Consider the following 13,174-nt stretch of genomic DNA (forward strand, 5'->3'; position numbering starts at 1 on the left):
TGTCTTCAGAGACAGCTCTGAAGTTCAGTTTTGAAATATGCAGTTAGTTGGCTTTAGAGATCTGTATTTGTTTCAGATGTTTTTCTCCAGTATTAAAGTTTTGTCAGCTTTTACCACAGCAGCAGCATTGATTATAATAAGCCTAACTAAACACAATATTAGGATTACTCATTGATATCACTATATTTACTAGTGCTCTGTTGATTAACCTTAGATAGTTTTCTACTATGCAGCAAACCAATGAGACTATCTGCTCTGGTGCTCTGTCAATCTGTTCCTGTTCTTGCTACTCTGGAGAAAGTCCAAAGTTCACATGGACTTCATCCACGATAAATTTGCTCACACTTCATTCATCTTTGCCATCTTCCTTGCTAACTAACTCTGCCTCTCCTCTTTGGTCGAGGTCTGTTCAGTCCCCACCACCAGTGGTGGATTAAGCTTTTGTGGGGCCATGGCCCAAAGCAAATGGGGTCCCCTCCCCTCCCCACCACTTCCACCTGCAATCTGCCCCCCGCCCTCTTGCTGGGGAAATGGGGTTGGGGCATGGGGGCTTGTCCCATCCCACCCCTCCCCACCCAGCACTCCTGCTGGGGCGTGGGGGCTTCCCCCGCCCGCCTTGTGCCCCTTCTGGGGAGTGGGGGAAGCCCCCACGCCTCAACCCCGCTCCCTGGCAGGAGCACCAGGCGGAGTGGGGCAAGCCCCCATGCCCCAACCCTGCTCCCCAGCAGGAGCACCAGGCAAGCGGGTCGGGGTGCGGGGGTGCCCAATTGGCTGGGGCCCCTGGGCACGGGACCCGTTGGCCCAGTTGCTAATCCACCACTGCCCACCCACCGTCTCTTTCTTTCTTTTTGCTCTTTCTCCATAACTGCCCCACACTGCACTTTCCTCCTCCAACCTACTTTCCAACTAGCAGTGTGTCTCCTGTTCTCTTCAGATCACCCCTTCCCTTGTTCCATCACTCCCGTCCCCTCTCACTCCTGATATCTCTTGCTTCTCCCATCCTTACTTTTCCTGTCCCATTCCCTTCTCTCTGCTTGCCTCTCCTCTCCTCAAAACTCTCTTGATCCTTGAGGCTCCAGTCAGGATCAGGGTTCCGATTAATCTTACAAATTAAGATTACAGGGATATATGAAAGGCTGGGGACAGAAATACAGCAATACAGTTTTGCATGCTATAATGGCTTTATGATCTTAGCTGTCTGTAAAGCACTTAGCATGCAGTTGTTAGTAATAGTAACAGTAATTGATATACCTTCTTTCTAAATTTGACTGAGGTTCAAGACTCTTCATTTTCTTTGAATATAATTTTATTTCTACTCCCATTTGACCTTTTTTTAGTTCATTATATTTAAAACAAAATTTTGAATAGTTTGTGTCTAAACTTTAAAAACAAACCATCAAACAAAACCCTTTTCTTCAAAGATCAAACCTGAAAATTTCATCCCAGATAAGGTGAATGGTTGAGAAAAATGAGTGAGTAAAAACTGTGGATTTTGTGACTAGCACCCTGCTGTAATAATTATGCTCATCACCTAATAGTGTAACATCTTTGCTATAAACTAGTTGGTATAATCTTTGTTCTTCACTCACCTATTTGAAGGATAATCTTGTGAATGAACTGTGGGGTGATTTTTCTTTGCATGCAGCATGTCTGGCAGCTAGAGGGCTGTTTTAGATAACTTGTTCTACGGAACAATGCAATAATTTTGCAGCAGGAAGGTGGGTAGGCTAATTTGACTGTTGAAATATTGAAGTATTTTATTTATGCTAATATTATTATTATTATTATTTTATTTCAGATATTTCAAGACTTTCCTTTCCAACAGGTAAGTGCTATTCTCTCATTTATTTAATGTGACATACAGTAGCTTTTAATAGTTTGTTTCAATACCATAGTATTGTGATATATAATCAGAGTTGTTGTTTTTCATTTGCATTGTGTTAGAGTCCAGAAGTTTCAGTCAGGATTGGAGCCCAAAGCAGTGCTAGGGACTGAACAAACACAAGGAAGACTCAGGGAGTTCATAGCCTCATAAATGATATTTTGACAAATGAGTAGAGGAATTGAGATGAGTTGTTTACAATTTTTATATATCCCCATATTTTATTTACTCTTTTAAAATGATGAGATGGAACAACATAGAAAAAGATGCAGAGAGAACTGTGGAGAAGTGGACTAGTGAGCAGTCAGGGCTAGCATCCCTGGCAAGGTAGAGGGGCAATGTGAAACAAAACTAGTGGTTAAATAATGGAAGATTAGACCCCAGAAGAGTCTTCACAGTTGGGAATGCCAGAAGTGAGGGGCAGACAAGTTAATTTGTCCTAAATTACAAGGTGAATCAGTGGGGCAGCTGAGAATAAAACCCTCGTCTCCTTACTCTTAATCCAGCACCCACTGTCTTCCATGGGCCTTACAAATTATTCCTGTTTTTAAAGAGTACTCTCTTTGTTCTGTTATTTCCTAGATTATGGTTGTAACCTTGTTTGAAACCTTTATGTCTAAACTTTGGTGTTAATCTTAATAACAATTGTCAGTAACTTTACAATAAAACATCATGAACGTGCCTATGGTGTAATGGCTACACGATGTGTGCAAAATGAAGCTACCCTCTTTTTGCTCTTGCAGGATTTTAAAAGTCCAGAAGCTGAGCATAATGTGTAACTCTATATAAGCTGTGACTTTCTTTGTCAATTAACAAACACTGGCATTTCTGATACTAAGGAGGGACTCAAGTCATGAGTTTACACTGAATTTACTGTAAATTCAGTGGGGTTTCAGATTGGCTGTTCCATGTCAGGCCCATTGGCATTGATAGGGGACCCTGTTTGGCTGTTTTCTGATATGACTCTAGAAGATGGCTGCGGTTCCCTCTAGAATCAAATGCCAATTTGAATTAAAAACTTATGTACTGCAGATTGCTCATTTGTACATGATGTTTTAAAATAGCTGTCCTGAGAAAATGTATGTTTTCTTCAAACACAGTGCAAGGAACACATGGCATCTTTAATTTAAAAGTAAAGTTTTTTTTTTTAAGGAAGAAGTTCACATATTGCATTTTAGGATGCTTAAAAACATGCTGACAAGAAGGCAGGTACACAAGGAGATAACAAAATTGAAAAAATGAATAAATAAATACCATACAGATAATTCAAAACATGGAAAAAATGTAACAATTCTGGATAGAGTGTCATATTTTTTCTGCAGCTGTTTTAATATGGACAGATGAAAAGACATCTAGCCTCCTATTTGGGGCTCTAAGGTTTTATGTCCACTGCCATGCATCTATGAGTCAGGATGAGCAATGCATCTCTAGACAAGTCTTCTTTCCAGCTTTATTAGTGAGTGTTCTTCCATCTTCAAGGGACATTGTCAGGCTGATTTAGGCCTCATACTTAGATTTTATCCGAAAAGCAATTTTTTGCTGTGTATATGGAAGTTCAACTGGAAAAGGGATTTTTAGCAAATGAGAAGACGGATGGATGTATTTGGCAGCATCTAAGCATGGGGGGATATTATAGATGCATTAGAGACCAGAGAAATTGGGTTTTTTTGGGTCTATTTATACTTTTTCTCTATTTCCCCCACCCCCGCACCCATTCCCCTGGTTTGCAGAGCTGTGTGAATTTTATGTTCAAGTCTTTTTGGGGACTGGCGATCAATCCCAAGGCATAGTGACAAGATGGACTTGATATTGTGGATGTTTGGGGTAAATTGTGCTGTTTTGGAGGCATTGGTAAGGGGTGGGCAGAGGGGGTAAAAGAACAAGGCCCGAAGTTACTAGCTGGGGTTATGGTAAAAGGAACATTGAAAATTGGGGGGCTTGGGAGATTCAAACCACACCAAACAAATGTCTGTGGTTGGAGGAAAATATCAGAAAAAGCACTTTATCCTTTTCATAACAAATAAAATGTATTAAATTATATTTCTGATGACTTAACAACAGTTCTGCTGTATTGCACTGACTGGAACGAAGAGATTTCCGATGGGCTTTCTGAGTAGGATGCAGGTGAAAACCAAGTAACAAAAAGTTCAGTTAAAATTCTCTATTTCCATAAAATTCAGTGTAAATTGAGCCTCAGAAATACTGCAAAACTGGAATCAGACCAGGTTGATCTGAAAATAGAATTCAGTTTTAGGTTTGCAAGCAGGGAGGAATGTACAAAAACAAACAAATGAATGAGAGGTTTTTGGAAATCTTTTTTAACTTGACAAATGTCCCTTTTAACAATAGGTCACTATGGCCACTGGAAATGCTCTGGCTTCTGCAGCATCTTTCCCTCAGTGCTGCAAATTTGCATCACAATGCATTGTCTTCTTGCAGTATCTGAAGACTTCACAGTAGCAACAGGGATATTTCCAATGGACTTCCTTGTAGTGTGTAGTTTAAGATTGGATTAAATGTAGATGCTGTGGTTCCTCTTGTAGTCAGTGACATATAAAGGTCATCCAGAACATTTCCTTTTCACTTTGATTTCATAGTAAAACTTTTTTGTAAGAATGATTGTGCGCTGTTGAATGCGTTATTTGATTAGGTATTTTGTTAAACCATCACACAAGGGAGTTATCCTACATTTCTCTAATCTGTATCACTGCTTTGAAGTCTCTGTGCAGCTTACTTTTCTCTTGCTTTTAATTGAGGCCAAGACTATGAATATTGCAGATTTTGGAGTGCAAATCATTGGAGTCTTTGAGAGCAACTTGCTACATTTTTATAATTTCAAAGCTGGATAGAAGACAGCATCCAATGCCTGTATCCATATGTAAAATTGCTTTAGCAAAGGAGTTTGCTCATATCATGCCTAGAGGAATGAAGGACTCGTTTTTGTTGTGCATACAATTCAATTTTGTACTGGAATTCAAAGCTCCAACTGGATTAAAAATGATTCCTCCTGGAGGAAGAGTGTGGCTCGCCTCTTCTGTCCTTAAAACAAACGTTACTTGTTAAAAAAAATTAGTTCTTTGCATGTAGTTAACCACTTTTTACACAGCACTTCGCACAATAGGAACTTTGATCTTGATACTGTAATATAAAAAGTTGAAATCAAGAAGCAATTTTAAAATAAGTGTGTGTAAGTTGTCCACACGCAACAACTGAACAACTAGAGGGAAGGACAGGCATGTGAGAAACGTTTAACCTAGTATATTCTGGTCTCAGCCAGAAATTCTACAAGTACCCTAATAGAATGAGACCTTAAAGATAGCCAACAATGATGAAGGGGAGAAGCACTCTTACTGGTAGGGTAGTATTTCTCTTGGTGTGAAAATGAAAAAAAAAAACGCATAGAAAACAAGTATTTATTCTGTGTGTATGTGGATGCGCCCTCCTGGCTTTGATGGAGGAGAACATAATACATTTTAAGAGATGCTACCTTTAGTGTAAAACACATATGTTAGCCAAACAGCATGGTTAGAATTCTTCTTATAACCTTTCTTTCAATGATTTTGAAATATTAAACAGAACTTGGAATTAGTTCAGGTTTTCACGGCTTAATTAGAACCAAAATATCAGAAGTGACACCTTCAGATCAGCCTGAGGAAGTTTTGCTTCCTGCATTATAAATGCATCCTCAGTCAGTACTCCTCTAAGATCTACTTCAGCCTTGACAATTACAGGAAATCAATCAACTAAAGACATACATTAACTTAAAACTACTAGCGCCCTTCCACAAAAATCAGCCCTCGCCTGCCTTACCTACAATATGCCATATGCTAGCGTTCACTGAGAAGCTGCATAATGTTATTGATGCAACCACATCTTCCCTCCCCTAGCTGCAACCCTAAATGTAGCATAACGAACATGAAGCTTTCTGATTGCTGGCCAAATGTTTCTAGACTAGACAAGGGCATGTTCAATGAAATTGAAAGTTGACAAATTCAAAACTGTTAAAAGGAAATACTTTTTCACAAAGCTCCTAATTAATCTGTGAAACTCATTGCCACAGAAAGTTGTTGAGGCCAAGAATTTAGCAAATTTTAAAAAAAGTATTTAACATTTTATATGGTTATCCAGAGTTGTCATAATTAACAATAATATACATTTTGGAAGTGATATTAAACCTCATGCTTCAGAGCTTAGGCCAGTCTCTAACTGGAGACCAGGATGAGTCCTAAGGAATGTGGGGAAGGACGGACAGATTATCCCCACATCTTCCTGCTGCATGGTTCTTATACTGTTCTTTGAAGCAAGTGATATTGGCCGCTGTCAGTGACCGGATACTGGCCTAGATGAACCTGTGTGTGAGCCAACATGCCAATTCATATGTTCCTTACTATGGGCATTCTGTAGTTTTTCACTGAAATGTAAAGATTGTTCATATTTATGAAATTAGCCTGGTTTGTACTATTTATACTAAACTCAGTAGCATATTTGGAAATTTGTATCCTAGCTAACCTCTCTGTTTAAAGTGCTACAGTCAAAATGAAATGTAGCCAAATGTAAAAGAAAAAAACAATGCCTCTGAATCCTTCTGTCACTTCTGGTTTTCCAGTCATGTTTTCCTATATAAACATTTACTTTCTCTCTCCTTTGTTGCTGTATCTAAGGTCCCTCCATGCAGTGTGGTAACTGGCAGCCTAGGGAAGATAGGGAAGATGATTTCACACACAGGGTAAAATTTTAAAAAGTGCTTGGAGTCCTGAATTACTTAGGTGCCTTTCAAAATTTTACCAAAAGTACTGGCCAGTGCACATAGTAAACTGTTGCTTGTAACTATAGCAAACAGAACATTTTTCAATGTTTTAAAATATTGTTTTAATTGTAATTCTAAAGTTCTACAACTTGCATTACGTGAGCTTTTCTCATGTTTTTGAGTCATAGTGATTAGTGGCTATAAATGAGAGAGGACCGGATTAAAGACTTTCCAGCATGAGTAAGATTAAAGTTACCGGATTGTAGTAACCTTCAAAAGGTTCCAGAGGATTTTCCTTGTTCTGTGAATGTGTTTTTATGGTTTCGTTTCTTTTCCTTAGCTGATAGTAATGACAGAATCTAGAGATAGAAGAGGCCCAGTATGTCATGCCATCTCTCCTTCTGTCAGTACAAGATTATTGCCAAGGATATTGCTATTTTTGTTGTCTAGTTTTAGATGTGTCAAGTAATGGAGATTCCACCAATTCCAATGGAAAGTTCCTTAGGCTAGTAGATTTTGCCATAAGGAAGCTTTCCTTGATGTTTGTGCTACATTTTCCCATTCTAAACTTCATCCCATTACTCCTAGCAGTAGCCCTTTATCATGCTAAATTTCTCGGCTACCTTAGTATTTTTACACACCTCAAATATTTGTAGGATGTTTTATAGCCTTTCTAACTCATTGCGGTTGGTTGGTTGAATTATAATAGTGCCTAGAGGCTCCAACTAAGTTCTGGGCTCTGTTGTAAGAAATGCAATACAAACATAGAGAAAGGGACAGTCTATGCCCCAAAGACCTTGCAATCTAGATAGACAAGACAGATAAAAAGATAGGAAGCACAAAGAGAGATTGAGGGAATGTCTACACTGCAATAAAACTCCCCCAGCTAGCCTGTTTCAGCTGACTTGGGCTTCCGGAGCTCAGGCTGCAAGGGTATAAAATTGCAGTGTAGACGCTCAGGCTCTGAGACTCCGCAAATGAGTTACCACGTAGTTTAAATGTAATTATCCAAGTTGAAATTTGTGTTAGGACACAGTTATTTACAACCTTGTGTTTGCAAAAAGTGCCATGGGATTTTCAATGATAAGTAGTACGTAGTTAAGTCCATAGTGGTTTTTGTCTCATCCTTGGCACCATGCTGGGGGCATTTAGTCTGATGCTGATGTTTAGAGGCAAGTGTGCCAGTTACAATACTACTGTGTAAATACTACCAAGGGTTGACCCTGCTTAGTTTGAGATCTGATGAGATCATAACCCAATATGTTTTAGCTTAGAAGGCATAATATTAAATACACTTGTGGTTTGAAACAAACAAGTGAGAGCAAAGCTTTCCTGCTGATGTAACCAGTTTTCTTTCTATATTATGAAATGTGGCAGCATCAAGAATACTCAAAGTTATTCTACCAAGTACTGCACTGCATTTACCTTGCTTCTTGTTTTCAGTTAAGAGGTTGACTGGACAGAAGTGCATCACATGGGTGGGTGTGGGATGAAGCTATGAAGAAGCATGTGTGTGAACAGAGAATACAAATTTGATAGTGTTTGGAGGTAGGATCCTATGTTTGTACAGTGCCTAGCACAATGTGGCCTCTGATTTTGATTGAGGCCTTTTAGGCATTATCACAGTACAGTGGAACCCTGTTTATCTGATCTAATTGGGACTGGGACCAGATGCGATAATAAAAAATTCAGATAATCAGGAGAATGGGCGGGACTCGGGTTGTCGGTTAATATGGAGAGATGGATAATGGCGGCTTGGATAAACAGGGTTCTACTGTACTGCTAATAGTAATTGTGCGTATATAATGAGATACATTGTATTGTGGTGTAATGGTTTTATCAACGTATGTTTACACCAGGGCAGAGAATGATGAGTTCTGAAATAAGTTCTATTAAAATTAGTACCTGTATTATAGCAACAGTCAAATAAAGGTGCCAGCTGCACAGTTGTTGTTGTGTGATGTAATAAGATAATTTATTTTTTCTAATGCAGATATGTACTCTGAATATGCCACATTTTGCAGAAGAATTGTTTTAGAAATATGTTAGTTTAAAAAAATATTGGGATTATTTCTTATCCCCTTTAAAAACATATGCCCTAGTTACTGGAATCTGTCTGTACAAGGAACAAAGGGAAAGAAGAATTAAAGCTAATACAGTTAAAACACTTCTTTATATGACCTAAAATAGCTATTCTGTAAATTAAAATGACACAGATTTGAGGTCTGATAACTCTAGAACCTTATGGACTCGAAGTAAGGGCTGGGACCTCTCATTGGTGGTGTAAAGCAGTGGTTCTCAAACTAGGGCCGCCGCTTGTTCAGGGAAATCCCCCGGCAGGCTGGGCCGGTTTGTTTACCTGCCGCGTCTGCAGGTTCGGCTGATCGCGGCTCCCTCTGGCCGCGGTTCACCGCTCCAGGCCAATGGGGGCTGCAGGAAGCGGCTCGGGCCGAGGGACGTGCTGGCCGCCCTTCCTGCAGCCCCCATTGGCCTGGAGCGGTGAACCAGTGGGAGCCACGATCAGCCGAACCTGCGGACGCGGCAGGTAAACAAACCGGCCCGGCCCGCCGGGGGATTTCCCTGAACAAGCGGCGGCCCTAGTTTGAGAACCACTGGTGTAAAGGCTCCCATTTTTAGCCCAGATGGGTTACAAAATATCATACCTTAAACCTGAAACTGGTTCATAACTGAATATTTCCTGTTCTGACCTCAAGCCATTATATTTTTGGAGGGGGTGGGATTGGGAGGGCAGATTTCCACAATCTTGAGAACATTTTTGTGGAAGGGTGACTTCTTGTATTTTTAAGTAGCTGATTGAATCTGTCTTGGAATTTGGAATGACAGAAAAATGCTACTATGTGACATTACTGGACAAAGAGTCAAAACAACTTACTACATGCTTGCATGATTTCATATCTATATGCCTATCACCACCATGTAACTGTATGTATAGATCTCCAATAATATTTTGATAGCTGTGGGAATTGCAAAATATTTTTTTAAAAAGATGAGATACTTGAATTAGATTTATTGCCATTGGTGATACAAGTGCCTTCTTGTCTGCAGCTACTGCACTCTGGAATACCTTTCTTGCATGCCTGCTTCTCACCTATTAGTTTCTCACCTATTAGTCCTCTCCATCTCTTTTCAGATTTCAGCTGGGAATGTATATTTTTCCTCAGTTTCTCTCTCCCTCTATTAAACCCTTTAAACTCTTTATGTAGGAAGTTATAACAAGTTTACAAATCATTACCATACAAGCATCAGAAATACAATGCAAAAACAGTTTATCGCTCTTTTACAGAACCATTGTGTTGATGTATTTTTAACTGTTAACAGTAACACTGCACGTTGTTTTTGGATATAGCCTATGTGGAAGAAACTATTCATAATAAAATTTTAATTTTTGTTCAGCCTGTTGTAATCAGCCGGTTTCTTTTTTGTCTTAATCTGTATCTTGGATGCTAAATTTTAATTAATTTAAAAACTAATCACAGAGACTTATTTGTCATTTATTTGAAGTGTATAGTAATGTACATGAGGGTTTGCTAACCAGCATTAACATCCTTCTGGTTTGGACCGATGCAAAATGCTTAAGCAATAAATTTGAATGCACACTCTTGTTTGTCGGATTACATTCACAAGTCAATTGGTTTGAATGAATAAGGTTAAAGTAGTCAGAACACAGAGCACTTGATTAATGCCCTATGACAAATAATTTGATAAATTATTTGGAAGCCTAAAGGAAAAAAAATGTAGTGTGCAGTTTCTTTCTAAATTTCCACCCTAGCTACTATTTTAAAACTTAGTTGCTTGGAAATGCATGTGTTTGTGTGTAAAATTGATTTCCAGCTGATAGCTGACATCTTTGGAATACTGGTCTCTTGGTCCTTCAGTTTGGGAGGATAAGGATAGATTTCCTAGGGCAAACTGCTGGATTACTTCTATTGGAAGTGACAGACAAGAGTGCAGATGGGAAATAGTGATGGTAGCAGGTCTGATTTTAGTGTCTGGATAAGTTTGCAAATACACATGCCAGTTCTGAATTTAAAAGGTGACTTGCAGAAGAAGAAAATGGTGCACCCTTTCTAGCTTCTTTAGGATAGGATTTTCAAAGATTTTCTTTATTTTGCTGGTTTATATGAGAAATATCAAGATTTGTCTTCCTCCTGTCTCTCTGAATGAGTGGATGGACAACTGGTGAACTAGGAGGATTGATTGACATTGCAAGAAAAAAGAAACTCAAAGCTGAAAAATTTGAGGGGAAGGGGGTTTTGTGACTATTTAGATTTTTTTTCTTAAGAACACCTCTTTAACTCCTAAAAACATTAGGAGTGAGCCTGTCTGTCTTTTTTTTTTTATTCAAACAATTTACCCCTTGAAATGAAGGCTGAAAAAGCTCCTAGTCAAGGTCTGTAGTGTTTCAAGGAGTTTCCAGCAAAAATATGGTAGAAAAGACTCAATATTTCTGAATTATTTTAGGTAAAAGAATGAGCCTGAAAAACCTTTCAGGTCCTTTATTATTTCTATTGTGGTAACATCTAAAAACCCTACACAGGGATTAGTGCTCCATTGTACTAGACACTGTCCAAATAAATCCTGCCTCCTAGAGCTCACAATCACTAGGCTGTATGCTATAAAAGGCAGAGGGGGATGTACAAAAATATCCTAAATGTTTTTTTGGGCTTGTTGCCATTAAAGTGCCTGCTCTATTTTATTGAAATGGAAAGGATGCCTAGAGACTGTCAATGGGGGGAGAGAGTATGTGACCAATTCAAATGCAGCTGAGATTGGCAGTAAACTATAATCTACAAGTGGCTGTGCTCTGGCCTATATGAAGTAATTTGGTAGTCTTAGTTCATTTTCTAGTCAATACACCACCAGTGGTACTAATTGAATCCCTGACCAGTAACCTCAGCAGAACAAAAAAGGACATGGAGACAGAGGGTATGTCGGTGCTGTGGGTTTTTTATCGCAGTGTAGAGTCTCAGAGCCTGGATCAGCTGACTTGGGCTCTCAGGTCTATAAAATTGCAGTGTAGATGTTGGGCTTGGGCTGGAGCCCAGGTCTAAGAACCTCCCCTTTGCGGGGTCTCAGAGCTTGGGCTGAAGCCTGAGTCCCAGTGTCTACACTGCAGTTTTATAGCCCTGTAGCCCAAGCTCCATGAGCCTGAGTCAGCTGACCCGGGCCAGTTGCAACATTCATTTTTATCACAATGTAGATGTGCCCTGAGTGTATCTCTTAACACAGGGGTCGGCAACCTTTCAGAAGTGGTGTGCCGAGTCTTCATTTATTCACTCTAATTTAAGGTTTCGCGTGCCAGTAATACATTTTAACATTTTTAGAAGGTCTCTTTCTATAAGTCTATAATATATAACTAAACTCTTGTTGTATGCAAAGGAAATAAGATTTTTAAAATGTTTAAAAAGCTTCATTTAAAATTAAATTAAAATGCAGAGCCCCCCCAGACCGGTGGACGGGTGGCCAGGATCCGGGCAGTGTGAGTGCCACTGAAAATCAGCTCGTGTGCCGCCTTTGGTACGCGTGCCATAGGTTGCCTATCCCTGCTCTAACACCTTGTTGTGGACTCTCCATTACAGGATTAAAACATGCTGACAGAAGCAATGTGGGGGGAAGCTTACACAGTTGCTGTCTATTCTGTACCTGCAGTATGTGTAAACATTGAATTGCCGTTTCTAGGACTACCAACACTCACTAACTTGTGCAAAGGACAGTGGTTAGCGAATTGGGCACGTTCCCTAGAACACTTGAGAAATCCTGGAACCCCTCTGGCATAAGTCCATAAGAGATATTTGGCTGCAAATGATTGTAGCAAGAGTTTTGGTGGCAGAAACTATGAAAGAAAGGAAGGGTGGGGGGTGTGAAGAAAGAAAAGTGAAAGTAGGACTCTTGAAATCACATTAGATCTTGTATAGTTACATAAAATGTTAGTTTGTAGAGAGTTTTGTGTTTCTCAAGGCTTGAATCAGGAGTGGCTTGGAATTTCCTACCAAAATATAAGCTAAAATTGAAGTAAAATACTATGGGCTACCATAAACCAAAAGAAAAAAAATCACATGCGTGTCTGATTTTTTTTTTTTTTTAACTTACTGTTACACATAAGATGACTATAACTGAAAGACTGGATGAGAAAAAATACTTATTTCTTCGGGTAGTGTCAGTGTACGTGATGCGTTTGGCAGCCCTTTGTGTATAGCTAGTTTCACTGCTTTACCGGCATAGTAAGCCAGTTTCCTTTTTAATTCATGTGGATTTTTCACACAGCTGCAGGAAAAAGAGAGACAATTAAAAAAAAAAGTGATCGTAAAATCATAAATATTGGCATGGGAAGTTGAAGATACATGTAGTACCTGTAACTACTTAGAATCATAGAATATCAGGGTTGGAAGGGACCTCAGGAGGTCATCTAGTCCAACCCCCTGCTCAAAGCAGGACCAATTCCCAACTAAATCATCCCAGCCAGGGCTTTGTCAAGCCGGGCCTTAAAAACCTCCAAGGAAGGAGATTCCACCACCTCCCTAGGT

At 39.5% G+C, this 13,174-nt stretch overlaps 1 protein-coding gene across 1 annotated transcript in view; it reads left to right on the plus strand.

Moving 5' to 3' along the window:
- The first annotated feature begins 1,804 nt into the window (after positions 1-1,804).
- The window catches only part of PTK2 (protein tyrosine kinase 2), a 297,965-nt gene continuing 286,595 nt past the window's right edge, over positions 1,805-13,174 (plus strand). The window contains exon 1 of the mRNA XM_065398777.1: positions 1,805-1,825. The gene's annotated coding sequence lies outside the window, so the exon portion shown is untranslated. The remainder of the gene's footprint in view (positions 1,826-13,174) is intronic.

Source organism: Emys orbicularis, chromosome 2, assembly GCF_028017835.1.
Source record: "Emys orbicularis isolate rEmyOrb1 chromosome 2, rEmyOrb1.hap1, whole genome shotgun sequence".
Classification (NCBI taxonomy): domain Eukaryota; kingdom Metazoa; phylum Chordata; order Testudines; family Emydidae; genus Emys; species Emys orbicularis.